The sequence below is a fragment of the Corapipo altera genome, unplaced genomic scaffold, assembly GCF_003945725.1.
Source record: "Corapipo altera isolate COAL_440 unplaced genomic scaffold, ASM394572v1 212, whole genome shotgun sequence".
Taxonomy (NCBI): domain Eukaryota; kingdom Metazoa; phylum Chordata; class Aves; order Passeriformes; family Pipridae; genus Corapipo; species Corapipo altera.
The window spans coordinates 383785-406688 of record NW_020884944.1 but is presented as its reverse complement, the minus strand read 5'-3'; positions in this window follow the sequence as shown (position 1 = coordinate 406688).

The window sequence follows — 22904 nt, the reverse complement described above, 5'->3', positions numbered from 1 at the left end:
GCACTTAACAAAATCCCACTTCTCAGAAAAAAACTCACAGTGAGAAGGAACCACAGCTACAGGAAATTCCCAGTTTGGTGTCACATTTTCTAGTAGTTTTGCCAACAGTGGTTAATGGGATTTGAATACACTTTCATTAGGGGGTGTTTCAACACAGTGTTTTCAAAGGATGGTACTTTCTGCTTTTGCTTACCGAATTTTCCTCTTCATTTTATTTCACAGAACTTGAAAATGGTCCTACAAGGAGTAATTGACAAATGATGTTTGTTATCTAAAGTGGCTAGCAGAAGCATGTCCTCACAGCATGAAAGCACATTATATTGATATGCTTTGGAGAGCCAGAAGCCAAATTAAAATTTTCTCCCACAGCCTATGGAGTCTGACAATGATAATATTTTAATTACAAAACTGAAATTCAGGCGATGTTGACTGAAAGGCTTCCCAGAGCTCACCAGTCATTTGGAGTTAATTTCTTTTTTCAAGGAGAAGTCACAGAAGTCAGAAAAAGCTTCTGAGGCTGCTCGGTTTTGACCCCATGCCAAGCACAGCTTGAGGGCACAAGCACTGATTAGCTGGGAGTTTTAGTGTTAGGTTCTACTGAAATCCCCTGATAACAAGCGAAATTGTGAGAAAATGGGAAGCCTCCCACACTGTCGAATTCTACCTCTGCAATTCACTGGGAATGACTTCTCTTAAAAACCGTGCAACAAACCTCAAAGTAGCTAATTGGTGGAAATTATCTCCACATCTTTGCCTAATGTGGCCACCCAAGAGCTGTGAAATTACTAAAGATGAAACAGAGAAGAAAACAATTTAAGTCAGAAGTATAGTCATTGCAGAAGATACAGGCTTTTCTGTGGATGTTCCTTATGAATGTCAATTTACAGACAAGAGAATCTGAGATATTATTTCAAAGTATGGAGAAATAGGACAAAAATGACAGTAGAGTACGCTGCATGTCTTCAGGAAAGTTGTGTGTGTGACAAGGAACTGCTCTGAGTGTGGGTCAGTGGTACTCTCTCTGCAAATTAAATTCACGTCTGAAAGAACACTTTCCCCTGATATTGTGGGGCCCATGCACACCGTCCCCCTCTGGACAATGGCTGGCTTCCAGGATCAGCAAATTCCATTACTTGAGGTTCTTCCAGACATTTCCTGACTTCCCTTTTTTCCCTATGTACAAAACTAATTATATTCTTTCCCAGCAAAATATTAACAGATTTTTTTACACCAATTTCCTTTCAGTTTCTTATGATCAAAGTAATAAAATTCTTAGCTGTTTCTTAAATCAGGAATTAAGCTTCATGCTCTGTGTATGGCTTTGTAATAGGCTCATATGGCAAAAGCAGGGTTCCACAGAACAGAAACTAATGTTGTTTAGGCTGTTATTCAGATCTTAATAGCCAGATATGGAACTTTGTCCCTTCAGGGCATCTGCTGCCCACCTAGACAGTCAAAGTCAAAAGAATAAAAGAAATCTCTTCAGAGCTGCAATCAAAGGCAGAGTAGTAAATATCCTTAATGTATGTGAAGAGTGGAGGAGAGTAGACACTGAGTCTCACTGGTGTGCTGGACTGGCCTCCTCTTCTTCACCAGAAATTTGGAAGAGATTTTTCCTTTACATTCAAGCTCTGCTTAATATGTGAGGATAGGACTGGGCAATAATTACATCTTTCTCTTTGGGACAGTCTAGACTCCTGACATAAAAGCTTAATCCAGCAACGCATGCCTGTCAAAAAGCACACTCAATGGCCAAAGACTACTGCCATTTCTAGTTCAAGTTGACCCCTATACTTTAGGAGAGTGTAAGGTGGCTTTACCTTATGCAGATTAAGAAATCTTCTGCCTTCTTTCTCCTTCCAGTTTGAAACTTTTAGCTGAGCATACTGTAACTGAGAACCAGGGCCAAGCTCTTTATGAATCATAATAATAAATGATAATAAATATTGAGGTTTATTCCAGCTGAATTTGCTGAAGTACATACACTATTACAAAGGGCATGATGACTTTTTAAGGTGATGTGTCATTTCTAAATATTTTGAGCTGAACTTCACACACATGCCTACTTAATTCTCCTTTCTAAGCCAACTAATGGCACTTCTAGCATTGTGATGACATATGCATATGGATGGGAATCTCTGCTGAGCATCCTGAATGCTTTAAAAGCCCAAGAGACTGAATTTAAAGTAATTAACCAGAGCACTTGCCTTCAATGTATATATCACCTTGCAAATTGTCAGTACTGCAGAATGTTCATGCCAAGTCATGTGGGACCAAAATCATACTACACCTGGCAGCAGCCACACTGACATCACATATGTTCTGAAATAACCCTTGGTCAAAGCCTCAGAACTACAGTTGCCTAGGTTTTTGTGTAGCCAATCCATCTTTTATTTGTTTTTACCCAGAACTAAGGCTGACAAACCATGTCTAAGTCTCCCTCCACTGCAATTAATTGCTGATATTGTGCCAGGTTCAGACTGATGGTTTTCACACATCAGTAAATGTATTTGGAGTGGGGTATCCTACCACAGGTTTCATACTAACTTGAACAGATTTTTTATTATTAAGTTTTCCATAAATGGCTCACTTCTCAGCTTGTAGCTCTGTCCTCATAAATATTTGAAATGCATAGTTTGTACTTTAACTTCCCAGGAAGTGCCATATTAGCTGTTGAGGTTTTTTCAAGATGAAATTGATAAAACAAATGCTTAGTAGTGGCCCTCCACATGAGATATAGGTCTCATTTTCTGCCTGCCATTAGTATTGGCTGGCTTATTTCTCCACACTGTTTAATTGTGTCTGTGTGTATATATAGAGATATCATTATAGGTTCATGGGAGTTTATCCCATGCAGGAAAACAACAGACAATTACAATTTTGTATGAACTGCCACTAAGGACTCTAAATGCTCCTCCAGCCTTGTCTTGCCTTTCCTCACCTAATCATTTTCTCCTGCAAAAAATGAAGCTACTCTATAATAACTGTACTTATTTTTTTAAACCAGATCCCCATTTTAGCCATTTAGCTAAACAGGAGGCCTTAGTGGAGACACGACAGTATATTCCAAGAGACAGAAAGAAGAGTAACTGTAAATATGAGGCTATGACATCTTTTTTATGCTGACAAAACAGAAGCTTGTATTTTGACTGTCTTTCTTGAAACTGTAAGTCCAGATTCCCCACCTATAGCAGTCAATAAGCAGTTTAAACCTAGAGTGGGCTAGAGCTGAATGAAAGTGGGGCTTCTGTTCCAGTTCAGACTCCAGTCTTCCTTCTGTTTGAGGGTTTAGAGGAAGAACCTGTGATTGAGAGCGCGGGCTGTCTAACCCTTCACTTACAAGGTCTATTTACAAACATATTTTTGATCTTTGTTTCCCAGTCATCTCTTAGGCATCTAAGAGCTGAGAAACCCAGCATCTATGCACACATCACAAGTTTGTTTTGATGTGTTAATGAATATTACCATGCAATTTTATTTTCTAGCTCAATGGAAGCTATCATGCCTGGGGGGGTGGGTGGAGAAGGAGTGTATTTGTAGTTCCTTTAAGGGTATAAAAAATGAAGATTAGCATTTTTTATATCAATATAACTGCATCCACACCTGGGAGTATTAAAGAAGGTAAACTTTTTTTTCTTTAACCTATGTCAGGAGAACCAAAAAGTTGTGAACCTCATGCAGAGAAACCGTGAAGGTAGAGATATCTTGTAATAGGCTGTTTTCCATGGTTGTATTCTGCCTGGAACAAGTTTCCTCCCAGTCTGAGATAGCCCAAGTCTTTTTACTGCCAGGGGACATTGCAAGGTGCCTGTATTTGTGCAGAGTGTGGTAGAAGATAGGTATTACATCCGTGTGAGGGAGAAGCATTTCTGTTTCTGGCAGAGAGCTGATTTGTTCTTGCTGCTGGGGTAAGCTGCTGTTTAATTTCACGGTGAATTGTGTCAGAGCTCTGTTTTTCTTTGCTCTCCAAATCCTAGTAAATTACCAAACACAATATACGTTTGCTTTAAACAACCTGTTCTTATTGTCCACTGATGGACAAAATTCTAACCTACTAAAATGAGCATAATCCACTAAAATCATTTTAGCCTGTGGAGGCAGCAGTGCATCAACAGCTTACGTAAAGTATCAACCTCTCTCTTTCATACTTAAATGGTCTGAGATTCACATGAACTGGCTATTTTTAATACATATATCCCCACAGAACCCTGTCTGGCAGGGAACAGATATAGTGACACCCATTTTAAAGATTAAAAATTCTGACACAGACAAGCTATGGACCAAATAAACTGTGCCTAATAGGATTTTCAGGAAGTCTTCCATGCCTCTTCAGAGGCTTCAAACACTGTGACAATCTGGCTTCTCTCCACTAAGTCACTCTTCTCATTTTGTCCTGCATGTGCTTCCCTACCACAGGAAGAGAGTTCTGAAGCAAAGCCTAACACAGTTTCCAGACTGCAAGGGTGTTTTGCATTTTAGAAACAAGATAAGAAACTTTTTAAGAAACATCATCATATCAAGAACAAAGTATACCAAACCTTTAAGTCAATATATTGCCAATTGTTCAAGGTTATTAGTGCAAACACAGTTATTCACCCAAAGACAGACAGAGGCTGGCAGATGTGCAGTTCTATAGATTAAAGGAAGCCAAGATGCACAAAAGTGTCAAAGCTGTAAGAAAACTTCATCTCACTCATTCTACCTCCGGTGGTTGTTGTATCTGCTGAGGCAGAAGAGACTGTTTTATCAAAGTTTCTTCTTACCATGACTTACAAAAGCTGATTTTCGCAATAGCATTTTTTCCTGTCAGCTCTGAAATATTCTCTTTTAAATCTCTACTGTTCCTTTTCTGCTTGCTTCTTGTGTAATTTTTCTGATATCTGACTGACGGTTACTGTATTCCACTGACAAATGCTGGTATATAAATATTTGCTAAAGTGCTTTCAGTGTGCCGTGTGTGGTCATCAGCCTAGATTGCCCACTCCTGTTCTTTGTCAAATTTTAGAGGTCATTTTGAAGTGGGGTAACAAGAACTACTGGCATACCACCGCATTGAACAGTCACAGAATAATGCTCTGTTTTGTTCTCGCTTCCATTGTACTTGATTATAGAGACTGAGTTTGATGTTTTTGATCTTTAAGCAGCAACATTCTTAACTTCACTTTTACCCTGTGGAATGCTCAATAAAGCACCTAAAACATTTTACAAATGAAGGCTTACTGATATTAGGGGGCTTTTTCAGATGGATTAGGATCTTGAACCCTGTCCTTAGTAGCCAAGTAAGCACAGCAGATGGAGGTTTGGAGGTGCAACTTTGTCCCCATATGGACTGGGTTGCTACTGGCAGTACTCTGAGACCGCGTTCCATTCACACTAAAATGCTTCCACTCTCAACTGACATTGCTGTCCATGACACAAAATAATCTGATGTAAGGACTTAATTCAGTGGGTTTCTGATTGAATAGAAAATATGTGACCTGCTAAAAAATTGTGAGTTGTTTCTAAAAGAAAATATCTCTTCATCCTCTCCATTAGACAACACAATGCTCACAGCCATAGGTACATCTTACATAAATTACTGATGGTCCAAACAACATATGGCTTAGTTTGAATATTTCATACAGCTCTGTCATGGGATTTAACTTTAAGTGAAGTCTTAATTCTATCTGAAAGGCCCTCATGACTACTTCCCTAAAAACATACCAAAATCAAAGAATGTCTTGGACGGAATCCAGGCAACCCATTATAATTCAGAATTCAAAAGGCAATGTCACAAGGAATGGTCTAAAGTCACAGGAAAGGACAGAAATAACACAAGAAAGCTTTTTCTCACACTCTGTCTAGTGTATTTCATTTGTGTGAGAAATTGTAAGGGAAACAGTAGACCTCAGTACTTCCAGTAGATTAAAACAACATATGTTGTTCAAGAAGATACTCTTGAACAGTCTCTAGCAGACTTTTTCTGTATTTAAGAAAATGAAACACAATCTATCGTTACTATTCTCAACAGAGGATACAGGAATGGATTTATCTATTGTCAAGTATTACCTTAAGGTAGGCTGGGACTAACAGAAATAGGATAAGAAAGCTCATCTACCCATTAAGCTCTTATTCAGGCTGTGGTAGCAAAGCACCTTTTGAAAATACTGTGTAAATGAGCATCAGATATGAAAGATTTCATTTACATTTCAGCTCCTGAGGGGAATTTTCCCTGACTGTATATAAATTCTCTGAAAGCCTGTCCATGTTTCCTTATGATATGGTTAACCAGAAAACAGTTTAATATTGTAGATTTAACATTTTGATTGTAAAATTGTCATCTGAAGATGTATATGGGAGAATCTCACACTGTTAAGCTACCTGACTCTTGCCAGGTTTGACTGATCTTTCCCCACGTGTCATTATTTATCTAAGCTTGCTTTGTCTTGTTTCATGAAAACTTTTGGCACTGGTCAAAGCACCCTAAATGCCAGTGTTCTAATTAAGTTTCTTCAATATCTGTCTTGTAAATATGCTAGTAAGGTCTTTTTTATGCAGATTTTTGTTGCTGCCACTCATTAGAGGCCATATGGCTCTTTCCTTACCCACATTGCCCAGCAGGGGAAAAAATACATAGGTGTCTAATAATTAACTCAAAATAAGATTCAAGTCACCTAGGTTTCCTTTTTAACTCTGTAAGCAGAGGGCTTCAGAGAATTCTAGTTTTTTCATTTATTTTGTATTTGTATATCCTACTCAGAGAGTAAGGGGATTACGAGAGCTGCTGGGGACAAGGGAATAATAATCCTTACCAATATTTCCTTTGAAACACGGACCTTGAGTTCCCTAACAGTAAATCTTTGCAGTGGATTAGTCACAGAGACTCACTGCAAGAACATCATATCTCTGCTAAAGTTGGAAGTGTCTTCTAAACATCTTTTAAAACATTTATTTAATTTATAAAACAGCTATATTTCAATTGGTGGTGTTCTGCTTCCTGATTACTGAGAACAGTTATTAAGTTTTCATTCGAAGATGTTAAAGGTTACAAAAGCTTTTCTTTCATTCATTAAGTATCTTCAGGAAAATGGCCTTTTGTACATAAATTCACATTAGAATAAATAAAGAACTGATTCACTGTTTACATTGCATTAGAGGAGAGCTCAAGAAAGGCTTGATTTGGGGACTTTTGCCCAAACATAAAAATATATGAGACAAAGTAGGAGAGACCTGTGCAAAAAGCAATGTGCATCAGTTAACTTCATCAGACACATGATTTAGGTACAGTATTAACAGGCAAAAAAATAGGGTCACAAGCAGACTTCTAGTAAGAGGCAGAAAGTATATTCACCATTCAGTGTCCTAAAGCCTGTCCTTACAGGCAGTCTGTCTTTTAAGACCAAACCATCAGTGGTTCCTTTTTGCCACTAGTGCTTCAGTTAGTTGTCATCATCATAAATTAATTGCATTTATTCATTTAACTAAAGTATAAATCTTTTCTTTCCTGTGTGATTTTGGTTCAGTACTTAATGTGAAGTAAAATGTTCACCTGTGAAAAAGAAAACAAGTCAATTTTTTAAGTAGGATTGCATCGAATCACATAAAAGAAGTTTGCAAGAAACCCACCACACGTAAAAGACAATTTCACACCAGCTATTTAAAACAGGGCTCTCCAAACTTAACACAGGAGGAAAAGGACTAAGATTACCCACATCCACTGCTTAGGACAGCATGACAAAGAGAAACTACACCACCATTTTTCAAATCAAGTATGGCTAGAAAAGGAAAGAAATTTCTTCCCTAATATAGAAAAATAAGATACTTCAATTGCAGTATTATGAGACAAAAGAGAGGGTTAATGCCAATAATAATATTCATGTTATTTCCATCAGCCCTTTGCACAAACTATGGGGTACAAAATCCATTTTTAAGCAGTCACATGTTATCAAACCAACCTGAGAGCAAATTTTAAAGGTACTTTAATAAGATGCTTTCACTGTGGAGACAGTCCAGGGAACACATGCAACCAGAAAAGCTGAAATGTTATTATTATGCATAAACTGTACTGTTATTGCTCCTAGGTCTTTTCTTTGCTGTGTGTTCATTGTTTTAATTTTACAAAAGCGTGCTCATGTTCTTCCTTAATCTCATCTTTTTTTACACATGCCATCAATGATCATCTCACTAATAAGATTGATAACTTTTGTAAGATCTGTTTCTGTGTCTTTTGCTTTCTTTCCCTCTAGCATTATTTTTAAATGAAATGCCATTTGCACTACCATTAATAAAAGTATTCCCAGATGCAGTCTTAAAAAGTCCTGCTCCAATATCTTCATGAGATTTATCTTTGAGCAAAGACATCATGGTGGCAATTTTAGTCTCAGAATACTAACTTTGCTTGAATTCCTCCCAATCCAAGTACAGTTGGCTGAGAATTGATTTTCCATTGCAATGTGGTGTTGGCATGCCTGCACTGTATAGAGTAGGCTGCCTTCCAGCCTTACCACTGCCATGCAGAAGTAATAACATAATATTATATAGACTTACAAGTTTATTTCTTTGCAAGCTAACACAAAAGAATTCAAACTTTTCCTTGACCAGGAGCAATATTGTTATTTGATTGACATTCTTTCCAAGGGAAGTTAAATCATTACAAGTTCCTGAGTCTGAAACATAACCGTAATTGACTCCGTAGTGTAAAAATTCTACTACAGACGATCTTTTGCAGTCCAATCTAGGTTCTTCACAATGGTTTCTAAGGCAGGGATGATGCATTTCCTACCTGGTCATAAATCCTTGTCTGACAACTCTTGACCTTTATTTTAAAACAAACACTGAAATTCTGTGCTTGACACTAGTGACCATGTTTCCCCAACATCATCTTCTCATGGGCTATGCACAGGGTAGGTGTAGATCCACACCAATGGTTTCAGAAGCACTTTAAGCAGGAAAAAGGTAGAAATTTTATTTAAAGGCAAAGATTTTTACTCCGCTGAGCTATCAGGCACTCACCTACAACTAAAATGCTACCTTCGTGCTATTAGAAGTGTAGAATGTAGAGTAAACAGGATCAGAAAACCCACAGGGTCTAAAGGGGCCCAATGAGCTTCCTGCATTCATTTCAGTTCCAAACTGCTTCCCAAGATGACTGCACCAGCACAAACAAGTGAGTAGGAAGAAACAGAAAGAAAAAGATGGATTGGTTCTTTTGATGTTGTGCCAGCAAAAAGGGCTCATAAAGCTGCCACCTAAGGGTCATTTTGAAACTTGTGCTACCCAGCGAGGCTGTGGTTCTACAGACATTTTTCATTTCATAATCATTCTCACTGCACCATCACCTCTTATAATCCCCTTGGCACAGGTAAAAGTGTTGGGGGATGAATGTAAAGGTGCACTTTGGGGGGGAAGGAAGTGAATATGTAAAATACTTCATGACTTCTGGTGTACAGTTGAATTTGAGGGGTAGAATTCAGATGCCAGTCCGTACATAAATTTGTTGGATTTTCTGGTTCTTTTATTTCTTGATTCAAAGCTTTCCCTTCAATACAGTATTGAAAAACAGATCTAGAAAATTAAAAATCAAGATAGAAAGGGAGAGAGCAGGAGAAAGCTCTATGGAATTTGAGTATCCATTCAGTCCTCATCTATCTTGGGCATGGTGCAGGGGAATTCTACATCTCTTCTGAACTTTTGAATTAATATAATCATGAAAGGGTTTGGATTTGAAAGGACCTTAAATGTCATCTAGTTCCAACCACCCTGCACAGGCAGGCACACTTCCCACTAGACCAGGTCAATGCCCCATACAACATGGCCTTGAACGCTGCCAGGAATAAGACACCCATAGCTTCTCTGGGCAACCTCTATCAGTGCCTCACCACTCTCACAGAGAAGAATTTCTCCCTAAAGTCTAATCAAAACCTACTCTCTCTCAGTTTGAAACCATTCCTCCCTGTTCTATCACTACAGTTCCTGATGAAGAATCCCTCTCCAGCTTTCTTGTAGGCCTCCTTCAGAATCTGGAAGGCTACTATGAGGTATCTACACAACATTCTGTTGTCCAGGCTGAACAGTCCCAACTTTCTCAGTCTGTTCTCATAGAGTTGGTGCTCTAGTCCCCTTATTAACATCATAGCCTGCCCTGGACTCTCTCCAGCAGTTTCATGTCCTTATGTTGGGGACCCAAGAGTTGGATGAAGCACTCTAGGTGGTGTCTCACCAGAGTAGAGCAGCAGAATCATCTCCCTCAACCTGCTGCCCACACTGCTTTTGATGCAGCCCAGGGCATGGTTGACTTTCTGGGTTGCAAGCACACATGGCTGGCTCACACTGAGTTTTTCAACAAATTCAACTTTTCCTGACTACCCAACATTGTATCTTTGCTCAGCCCAGAACTGCCAACTATGATAACGTTGACAAATCTGAAAATACAACTTCACAGTGAGGATAGAGAAAATCCTCTAGCTAAATTGCTTAAGGATTTGCAGACTTTCTCAGGTCATAACAGGACTCTATTCCTAAAAAAAATAAAAATGCACCTTGATGTCACTGTCAGGACTCCATCCTATTTTACATGAACAGGTTTGGACAATCATTCTATGAGCTGTAGGTAGGTACAATACAAAGCAGAGGAGCTGAAGACTACTCCTCTTCCCTCCTGAGGTCCTTGATCATTTAAATGACCTAACTACTGTGCAATGATACAGTCAGAGTCTTTCTTGTTTAATTCCATGTTTTCCTGAGGATGATCAGTTGATACATTATTCTTTCCTGGAGTTACAGAACTACCTTGGAAGGAAGAAACAGAATTCATGTCCTGACACCCTATGTAAGTGCTCTAAAAAAAAATAAAAATAACTCCTGCATCATGTGAAAGAACCTTGCAGATAGGTTATTTAAAAAAGTACCTGAGTCTTTGATAGACCTTAAAAAAAATGTTCTTACCTTCACCAGCTTAAAAGAAATAAACAGAATTTAAGACATATATATATGTGGTCAGAAATATTTAAGTACATCCATGGTGGTATCACCTACCTGCAGCTGTAACTGGAACCATTTTGAGTAATTCCTTGCACACAGTTTGTGCAATTCTGGATTTCATTTTGAGGAGACAAACTTTCCCTGTATTCCCTTGCAGGTTGAAAGAAATTTAGAGTTCACTATGGGGCATGATATTCATACTGCCTATCACAGCACTTAAACCGGACTTTCAGTGTTGATAATGACTTGTGAGTTGTAGGGGATGTGTAAATCTGAACTATCTTGGTTGCAGTATCTTGTACATCTGCCAAGTCATCAAAGGCACAAATTTCAAACTGTGGAAAACAATGTTCTCTCTTAGCCTTGGGTTATATCAGTGGGAATCATTTGTGGTATAAAGAATTGCTAAGCTGAGTAAAGCCTAAAGACTTAGAAATATACACAAATATAAGTAACATTTTTTGTGGGCATCTAGAAATGAATGTGGAACTACGTACTAAATTTAAAGTGATATAAATGAGACTTCTTATATGCTTAAAACTGAGTAGGTGTTAGAGTTATCTGTAGAAGTCATAGCTCAATATGGGTTTACAAAATTAATCACCATTTTCCTAATTTCAGTAATTTTGGTTTACAGAATCACAGAAATATTTAGGTTGGAAAAGTCCTCCGAGATCATCAAGTCCAACTTTTGACCAATCACCACCCTGTGAACTAGACCATGGCACCAAGTGCCACGTCCAGTTGTTTCTTGAACACCTCCAGGAGTGCTGACTCCAGAATCTCTGTGAGCAGCCCATTCCAATGCTTAACAACTCCTTCAGTGAAGAAATTCTTCCTCATGTGCAACCTGAACCTGCCCTGCCCCAGTTTGAGGCCATGTCCTCTTGTCCTATTGCTGGTTACCTGGGAGAAGAGACTGACCCCCACCTGCCTACAACCTCCTTGCAGGTAGTTGTGGAGAGAAATAAGGTCTCCCTGGAGCCTCCTCTTCTCCAGGTTAAACAACCCCAGTTTAAACTAGTTTGAGTAGTTTGTTTTCAAAGATACTCCAAAACTTCCCATTAAAAAAAAACCCTATTGAAAATAGGATCAAGGTAATAACTTACTTTTTAGTGGTTTGAATACAAATAATATATTGTGTCCTCTTTCGACTTCAACAGCACGCTGCCAAATAACATCTTCAGAGCTGTGCTAGCATCATTTGAAGACACTGCTGCAAGAAGATATTAAAGTACTATTTAAATGGAAGTTGTTAAATAAAAACAGTCTTGCCTGGATTCTATTACATTTAAGAGACAGGAAAACAAATCAATGTTGCCAAATAGGAAAGGATGAGATCAATAGGGGGAGAAAGTACATTTTCAAGGCATTAAAAATCTGAGAAGTTAAAACAAAAGTTTTAAAACTCTGAACAATTACCTGGCTGTATCCTTTTAAATCAAAGTTCATGGCATTTATAGAATGCTAGACATCAGATAATACCTAGCATCTGAGAGCTTAGCATTGCAGTTTTCTGATAATGTACCTCTGAAGGCCTAGACCTTAAAAAGAGTTTTGTAATCATCAGCCATGGTTTATGAAAGCAGTAATTCCCTTTCCCCCTATATTTCATGTCATTAAAAAGAAAGATTGTTCTGTCAGTTGAAATTCTCTGTCTTTGGGTAGAGCTAAAAAGAACAGTAAAAACTGTAGGTGAACCACACTTCACCCAAGTTATTTTCCAAAGATTAGCTACGTAGATACTGAATGAAAGCCTGAGTTGTCTTGAGTGTTACTCACAGCTCTTTCCCTTATTTTTTTGTGCAAGCTTCCAAAAGGTACATGTGGCAATGCTGCTGAAGCTGGAGGGACGAAAGTATACCTTTATAGCTTTAAAAAGCTCTAGAAAGACTAAAAAAACCAGAGTTTGGTTATTGGCATATAGCCCTCATTTCCATCTTAGCATAGACACAGACCCCAAATAAAATGAATCATAGAATACCTGGTTGAAAGGAATATCAAGGATCATCTGCTCCAACCTTGGCAAAAAATGGAACTGTTTGGGTGCAGAAGTAGTTTTTCTTCCCTGTGAAGAGAGACATAATTTGCAGTCTCAGGATCTTCCTTCAAATCTATTTTGGGTGCATAAACATATAATTTTGTTTTCCTCTCAGCAAGGGTAGTCACAGCACTAAGAGCAACTGTAAAACTTAACAGAGCTTGAGAGAAAATAGGCATGGTAACATTTCCAGCAGAAATTCACTCCCTGGTTCACAAACACCAGAGAGTCCTTTCCCAAGCATCTCCATAGGTGTGTCAAAGTACCTTCCTATAACCACTAAAATTTAGGACACCACTGAAGTTTAAGCTCTGTTCTCTTCAGAAGTTCTGTGCCACTTGGCTTAAGGCAAAAATATCACATTCAAGCTTTGTTTATCCTTCCCATCTCATATGTAAATCAGATCTGATTTCTACTGCAGATGTGTGCAGCAGTTGTATGGGTGCTTTGTTTCCTCCACCTCTTTCCCACAGGCATGATCAGCTGCTCAGCAGCACAAGGAAAAACTGAGAGAAGAAGGAACACTCCTTTGTCTCTCAGAACAACCTCATAGTGGTGCCAGTGGAAAATCAGGAACTGGTTTTTTGGGTTGAAAGTATACTCTGACAGCTTCACCTGGGAGTGAGCTAGTGTACATAGCACGTACCAGTTAAAAATTATTTTGCTGTGTATATATAGGTACAACTGACACTCAGAGGCATACCAGAAAAAGGCAGTATAAGAAGATATAAGAGAATATCATGTTTCTATGTGTGGAGACTCATTTTACACCTCTTTACATGTCACATCTCTCTTCAACAAGACTATTTTCTTTGGATCTCCAATAGCAATTATGCCATTTTACTGACCAGTGTATATAATTATACACAGGTTTTTGAGGATTTTTCTAATATCTAATGCGCATCTATATTTATTTCTCTCCCAAGGTTTGACCTCTGATTTCATGTCAGCAAATTATAGCTATCTTTCTCATAAACAGGTTGATTATCTAAGTGAACATTAAGTTGGTGAGACAGGTGTTTCACTTAACTATTAATTTTTCATTTATTTCAGAGCCTTTGTCAGTTCTATGCCTTTATTGTTATTTTTCTTAGTCACAAAGAAAGAAGAAACATTTAACAACTGCCAACTAATTTCCAAACCAGAACAAGTTTCTTGCTAAAGCAGATTGTAGGTTTGTGAATGGAAGTAGGTGCAACATTTTAGAAGATGTGGACACCAACACTACAGCAACTGGGTCTGCTAAAATAAAATCAAAATCATCCATTTGTTCTTATACTGTTGTGTCTGCAAAGTCATTAAAATTTTGCATGACATTTATTCAAAACTTTCCAATGTAAAAGGAAGAAAGAAAAAAGACAGACTGTCTGACTGCACTGAGAGTCTGTTCTCATTAGGTTCTGACAGAATTAGAAAGCTACCACTTTAGCAATATGGAAGACAGACAACTGATATTACAGACATCATTGAGCAATTGAATAGAAATATACAATTCAGAGCAAAAGTTCTTCAAGTTTCTCGTTAGCCATGGTCTGAAGGAGCACTTCATTCTTCCTCTTTAACTACTTACATGACTGTCACCCAGAGCCCTTTATACATAGAAAACTATTTTAAGTTTCTGTGAAAATCTTTTGACTGTCCTTTAGAGCCAGCAGAGAGGGGTGATCCATTTACAGCATGATAAACCACACTTAAAACCTTGCAAGCAATTACTGTGTGGGCATTACCTGCGTGGAAACACCTGCTGAAGAGCTCATATAACTATGAATTACCGGGCAGATAGGTACACCACTTGTTTAAATGACACAGTTGTGCATTCACATTCACAGTCATTTAGATCTGATGTCAACAGTAGGATTATCACCAGAAGCTAATCAGAGAACTTCCGCCAAGTAAGATTTAGGCAGTTTCACAGAACAGTTAAAAACCTGAGGCAGTACTTTGGAGCATGTAAGAGAGGATTGTTTTTCTTTTAAAGGGTTTTAAACTGTGTTAATGTGGTTTTATACATTATTTAATGACTGCTTAAAGAGTACTACAGTCTCAAACCACCACCCACACAGCCCCAGCACTTTTTGTTTCTTTCAGTAATTGGTGGTAGAAAGCATCCTTAAAACCTTTCAAACCATGCAGTTAAAAATATAAAAACATAATTTCAAAGTGTAATAAACAAGTCTCCTTTGCTTTCAGTCATTCACCTGTCTAGTACACAACCCATTTTCCTACAAAGTCTGGGCCAGCTACCACAAGAGTCAGTGGAAAACACAAGGCGGATGAGTTTGGCTTGACTTTCAGACATATCAGAGGCAGCCAACAGATGAGTTTTCAAAAATTTCCTTGCACGAGTAGCCCAGAAGAAACTAATTTTTTGCCTTTCCTGTTGAAGTTTCCCATCCCTGTACACCTGTTCCCTGTCACATTCGCTCTCTGTCATCGCCTATCATGTGAAAGGAACACTACACAGTGCACCTCCTGCAATCAGATGGAAGCTTTCAGCATGCAGCCATCCAGCTTTCTATAGGTCACTTGTTAAAGTGCTAGAGACTGTGCACCAGGATTTAACAGCCCACAGGGTGCAAAGACCTGACACAAACAAAATTTTTGCATCTCTCTTTCTGTAAGGAAATGCAGTCAACGCTGATTTCAGAGGCAGTGGTATATAACCCCTAAATACTGTTTCCCACTCTGCAGGAGCCAACTTCTCCCTCTCATAGACTGAGGTCTTTGGAAGAGCCAGCTTCTCACGGATCTTGCATCCTGCTGAACTCACAGAACATCACTTCTCCTTCCTCACAGTTAGAGGAGTCCATCGCAGGAAAAAGAGAGCCAGAAGTTACTAGCCTGCTGATAATAATGAAGGGCATGTTATAGGGATGGAGGAAAGGTACTACAAAAGCCAACCCAAAATGGATGTTCTAGTTGGGTGGTCAGTGTTTCTGCACCAAATACTGTCCTACATGTCTCTGAGATGAAAAAACACTCATTTTGGTCAAAAGCACAGATCCTGTTTTGTGAGGCAGTGACAAATAATTTTCATGGAGCCTATTTCAGAGTCTCTGTAGAGAAGCCTGTCAGTTTTACAGAACCTTTCCATCTTAGGAAGCTTACAGTACCACCCCATTGTTTTGAAAATGTTAAATGCACATCAATAAACGTATATTTTCTTGCTCCGAGACAAGTTTGGTTCCTATAGAAATTAGGTTTTGTATCTTCAGATTATAAAGTGCAGCTGGGACTGACAGGTCCAAATTTCTACATACGTAAAAATAAACAAAAATAAATACAACTATGGTTTAAAAACAATAACTACAAGGGAGGTATTTCATGAAATGAGGGGCAAGATATGCCTCCCACTAATTCTATTTAGCATCAGCTTCAATAAATAAATTAATCTATTGACCTTTCTAACCTTTGATACAGTGCAGTAACAAGAGAGAGATAATAAAGTCTACAGATTGGAAAGGGTTTAAAGAAACAGAAAATACTAATGAAAGGAAGCCTTCTGTCCCTTATTGAATCTGTCAAGTTTATCCTGTACATTTAAGTACATACAGACTCTTTGCACTCATTTTACAGCTAATTCTCTTTACACTCGGTAGAGACAGTCCCTTTACTGTGCATAATGTAATAAAATTCATGAAATTCTTACTGAAACATGGACACATGTGAAATTCCCTCTGACTCTGTTGCCTTAATGCACTGTGCCTCAGTAATATGGACAGAAAGTTTTATTGGTTAATCTTCACCAAAATCAGCTAGGCTACTCCAAAACATGAGATTTCAACTTTTCTAAAAAGATCAATGCCCAAGAAGCCATCAGAACATGATCAGCTGAAAATTTGTGAGAACTACCATTTATTTTGCTATGGAAAGACAAGATAGACCAGAATTAAAGCAGCGTTTCTAAGAAGATCTTTTTGAAATGTTTCAACTGAAGAATGTTATGAATATTTTATTGGAAAAAATAGATGGAAATTCTAACTGTCCCTTGAAGAGTTATTGTACCAAATTTAGAGATTCAATTCAACCGCTAAATCATCAAATGGAGATATTTTAGTACTGCTTTTACTGGAAATAAAATGCAATTTTGAACTGCGGAGCCCCTACTGATACCTTTACAATAGTAGCATTTTGGAGTTGGACACAAATTGTTTATTCCAGTTGACACTGAAAAGAAGAGATTTAGTTTTGGAATAAAATAGTAATTGTTCCAGAAAAAAAATTGCTAAGAAAGTTCAGTTTTATTAAAGATACCGAAAAGGGCAGCTGTTGTCTTTGACTGTATTTACAAAGTATGAATTAAGTTTAACTTACCAAGATAGCAAACCAGATTAAACTAATGTTCACAATGTAGGGACATATGCAGATAATAAGGATGATCACAGCTCCTCATTTCAATTATAATTTCATCATATTGTTGCTACAAATATCTGTCAAGCTTAAGGAAACAATTTCAGACTATCATTAAAAACTTTACCAAGAATGGGAGAACAGAATTGAAGATGAAAATAAGAAGTTTTGTAAACAAATAAATTGAAAGAGGAATCAAATGCTCCACATATTAATTCACTCTATCTGCCAAATGACACTCTGACAGAGAAATTGTTATGTAGTTAAATTCTGAATAAACACAAAACAAATAAACCCTTTATTGCTTATAGTCATAAATAAATATATTGTTCCTTGGGTCAGAGCATCCAGACAGAACATCCCAAGCCAACCTCTGTATTAGTCAAGTGTTAGTATTTTGCGGAGGCAAAAATGAGGATATTAAGCTGAACTATACATTTGGTTTAAGGCCATAGATAATAAATGTTTTTAAACTTATTACAAGTATGGGAAAAGTTACTTCTCTCCAGTACTAAGATGCATGCAGATTGTTACAATATTCTGAGGATTTCTTGTTGGACTGTGTTTATCCAGTTACTTCAAAAGGTGCAGTAATATTTAGCATCTGTTATCCCATAACAAAATGTACAAATAACAAACTAATGTTATTTACAAGTCATCTATGAGTTTGGAATAAGGATTAATATCATAGAAGAGGAAATTAGGGAGTGATTTATGTTGTACAGAAAGTGAGAAGTTCAAATTTGCAGGAATAAGAAAAGGCAGAGTTAAACACAGGATAAGTCTGACTTTCTGAACACAATCTGTAGGATATGGACTTACAAAATAGGAGAATATTATATCTGCCTACTTTTCAGTGCCTAGTTGAATATTGATAGTCTAGAGACTATCAGAAGAAACTATAAAAGTCTATGAATTTCATTACAAATTTGCAATACTCTGGTGAAACAGCAATCTCTGAACAGGACTGCTACATGCTACATAAAAAATAATTTATCTATGGAATAAAAAATTGATCTGCCTGTTTCCAAACTGATTTGCAAGAAACACAAATGTCTAGTCCATCCTATCTATAAGAGACAATGTTTTTTTTTAGAAAATATCTGGAATGAAAAGGTTGATTTTGTGAGCATGTCTGAATAACTCTATTCCCTCTTGTAGTACATTGTATAGCAAAGCAGTATACATATCATGCAGGTAGCATGATTACCACTATACACATAGTGCTTTCATTTGCCTTACATAATCAGTTACCACTAAATATTGTATTAAGACTGATGTGCTGTCATCACACTCAGGATTACTTTTGCAGTGGTAGGTTTAAAAAAGATGTCATACAGATCATGAATGTTTGATTATTCTGTCTGTCTATATTATTACTGACAAATTTTAAAAAAAAAATCATATCAGTATCAGTACCCTGCTTGTTCTCTCTAGTCACCAATCCAATCCAAAGAAGTCAGATTTAAGTCAAAGTAGTTAGATATTCCCTCCCACCCTCAAACTGCCTTACTCCAAATGGTTTGTCTGTTGTTATATCTAATAGTCATAAGCATCTACTAATAACTTTTACTATTCTCATTCAACAAAAATCACTAGATGTACGCTGAAAAAAACTAATACTAGGACTGGGGACAACAGAGATGCCACCAGTGACCTCCACCAAAGGGAAATTCACAACCTTGAGATGACAGGGGAAGAAAAATCCAACTGGAGCTTTCTACTTTGGCTGAAATTATTGACAAATTTTTCTTATAGAATGGATCTCAAAACTATGTAGCAGAATAATCTCTGCTATATAGAAGACCTCATTCCTCCTCAATCCCTAGGTCACAGTGGCAACATGTAGCTAGGGGTAAGCACAACACAGCTTCTACTGCACTTTAACACTAAAACCTATAACACTACCACAGGCTGAGCCAACCAGACAGTCCTTTGTCTCCCTCCCTGGCTGTGAGAGGTATACTCGGAAATTCTGTCAAATACACAAGTCATTCAGAACACCTGAGGGCTCAGCAGGTTTGAGTTATTTTGGATCGATTTATTATCCCTGTCAGACCCTGAAACTCACCATCACTGGTCCTGAAGTCTCTGGGGAGCACAGCCAGAGGCTGTCATTTGGACAGCAGCGATTTCCTCCTTCTCCTCCACATGGATTTATTTTGGTAACTCTCTCTAAGCTCTACATACCACGGAGTATAACCTGATCATTCCAGAAGAAGATTTCATTCCACCAATGACTTCTGTTTCAATTTACCCAGGTGTCATTTTTATACACATTTTCTGTGTACCAATATTTCAAGTTTAGATTTCTACTGAGGTCCCTCTCTTGGGAAAATGATAAAAGGTGGTCCTACCAATATTGCATTAAGATTATGCATACTTAATTGATTCTGAGGCAGCTAATTTCTCTTTGCTACTGCATAGGTTAAATGAGACAGTCTCACAACAAAATAACTTTACAATAAATTTATTTTAAAGTAGAGTCTGTATGGCTTTCACATGCGGTTAAAATCACACTAATTAACAATAGTCCATGATAGCTTATTAACTAGAAGCAAATTTAAGCTCAGTACCACCAGTAAGTGCCAAAGGCCAGCTAAGGCGATATTCATGTGAAAAATCATGAACATCAAGGGATGTAGCTCAAGTACTGTTAGTGGCAAGAACGAAGCTTGAAACATCTGGTTTGGAGCCACTACAGTGTAGCTACAAGCTTTGTCAGGCATTGTTGAGTGTGAAGTTGTTCAAAGGCAATTAAACTACAGCCCTCAGGGACAAATGTGAGGCAGCAGTGAAAAAATATATTTTTTCTGAAGCATTTCTCATAACAAGGAGAACCACAAGATAGGACTGTACGTGGACTGAACATTTATAACAGGATAGCAATATACTAGATAAACCAGTTATGAGGTTTAGCAAATAAGGAAAGTGTCAAACCACATTGTTTTTCTGCTTTCCACAGTCAAGAGAATATCTAAGAGTATCTTCTTTTTATGTATTTGAATATTCTTTCTTTAAGTCAGTTATAAAATGACATATTTCATCTCATATTCATATTTAATTATCTTGCTGAAGCAAGGTATTTTGTGCCTATGTTGATAGGTTAAGAATTATTTAGGTGCACAGTTCAAAGCACTTAAATTATTCTATCAGTAATCAATATACATCCATCTGCATTAAATCATTTCCACTCTCTTCATTCTTCTACACTTTATATAACTGCATTCGCTATTAATAACCGTAATTTATTTTCTGATACAGCCAAGCCATTAGGAAATACATCTATAGATTCATTCTTTAAATAAAATTAGGACATTACTCTTACCCATTTCAACTAATCAAAAAGATGATTTTAGCCTCTCTGTTTAATGAAGAAAAATATATTGCAGAAACATGACCACTGGTGCAAAGCCAGGACAAACACAGACAAATGACAGTAGCTTTTTGACACATTACACGAATTTCATTCCAGTAACACCACAGCCTATCAAGTTAGAAAGGAATATCTACTGAATCAATTTTTTTTTTTATTTCAAAGCTACATAATCAAAACAACTGCCAAAATGGAATGGGCTTAAAAATGTTACTGCCATGTAAAGTAGAAAATTCTCATCAACTTCAGGGAAGAGCTGTAATCAAGATTTAAATGTTCTAATTTATATAATGTACTGACTTATTATGTATAATAGTTTATGCACAGCACACAACATGGGAAACGTGCAAAAAGCAAGTTCTCGGATAGTTATGTTGCAGTCAAACCATCTATTGGTTATATTGAATTATCCTCTGCTAGACACATCCTGTATCTACCTCATACAATTCAGCATGGTTGACCTGCCCAAAGAAATTTCATGGGGCATTCGTCTTATGTTTACCAGGTACAGGGATTTTATAAAAACAAAGAAAGAAAGAAAGAAAGAAAAGCCCCAAACAAATCACAAAAAAAACACAGCAAAACCAACCAAACTCAACACTATTTGGCAATATTCTCTAGAAAGCCATAGCACAAGGATTCCAATTCTTCTCTAATAAATGAAAAATAAATTCCATGGAAATTGGGAGAGGTGCAGAAGAATAACCCATGGTAGTTAAACCAATTTGCTGGGTCATAAGAAAGTTATTCCTTTACTTTAAACACAGAAGAAAACAGAAATCCTTTGGTTCACCATCTTTTTATCCTTGCAAAGTAGAATACTTTTTACTAGGAATGGAATATAAATCCACTTATTAATGTCCCACAAAGTTTTATTCTATTTGTTTGGTGTTGTGGGGTTTAATTTATTTTATTTTCAGTAAGTATGAGGGGTTTCTGTATCAAAAGATATCTCTCTTAAGATTATTCTCTAGTGTTTACTCAGATTTGAAACTGGTATCTCCTTAGCCAAAACAATATGTTTCACCAAGAACTACACACTTTTGGTATCAGAAAAAAACAAACCAACAATCCCACATCTATGTTTCATTAACTTGAAAAAAAAATTAGTCAATATAAAGGTTGGATTCCTGTGACTCTTACAACTAGCCAGTATCCATAAGAACAATTTTTGATCTAGATGTTAATTTATCAGTGGAGAAAGGTGAAAAAATTCAAGAATAATAAACTTGAAATGTAATAACTGTTAAGATACAAAGGAAAATGAAATGCACCCTAGACATCATACTCAGGCATATCCTCTTTCCCCATAAAAACCTGGAAGCTCAGGGACATTACTGTTCTTCACGTTACCTAAAATTAAAGCTACTCTTGCGGATTGTCATCTGTAATGCTCTCAGAGTACCACAAAATTTCTAACACCGTCTTCCATGTTCTCTGCTATGGAAGTGTCTGGGAAAGTTTGTGATTTTGAATGTCTGTCTTAGTAAGTATGGTTATCTCCCTGTGCAAGCGTTATAAATTTAACATCACTACAGTGCCCTTGGCTTTCAATCCAGATATATTTCTCAGCACTGATTTTTGTCCTAACAGAGCAGTCTAAGAAATGTGGTATTCCCAAGCCTGTGACAAAGGGTTTCTAAATGTGATTCTGTGTTCTTATGTGTTAGTTGTGATTTGAAATGGCATCTCCCTTTTGCTCCATCATAGCAAACCTTCACTCTTGCATTAGCCTTGGCTTGGTCTATATGCAATTTATAAATACAGCAGCTTTTACACCTAATCTAAAGCATTTAAACTGAAGATAATCAGTACTTTAAATAATACCCTATCTAGTCACAAATCCAATAGTGACTGTATTTCACAGCAAAACCTACAAAGCTTTTAGGGGGTTTCCTCACCTTTCTTTTGTATTCTTTGTCCTATTATCCACTCTTTTATTCTTCTCCATTTTACTGATAATAATCACATAGAATTGCCATAGTTTAGACCTGAGAGGGGTTGATTTTTATATAATTCTTGAAAATATTATTAATATAAGATGGTTTTGTGCTGTTTGATTGGGAAAGTAAGGGAAAATTTCAAAGAGTTCTAACTCCCTTAGGTTTTACATACTCTAAAATAATAACAGTATATCTGTAATGCCAAGGGTGGGGGGAACAACAGACCTTCAAATTA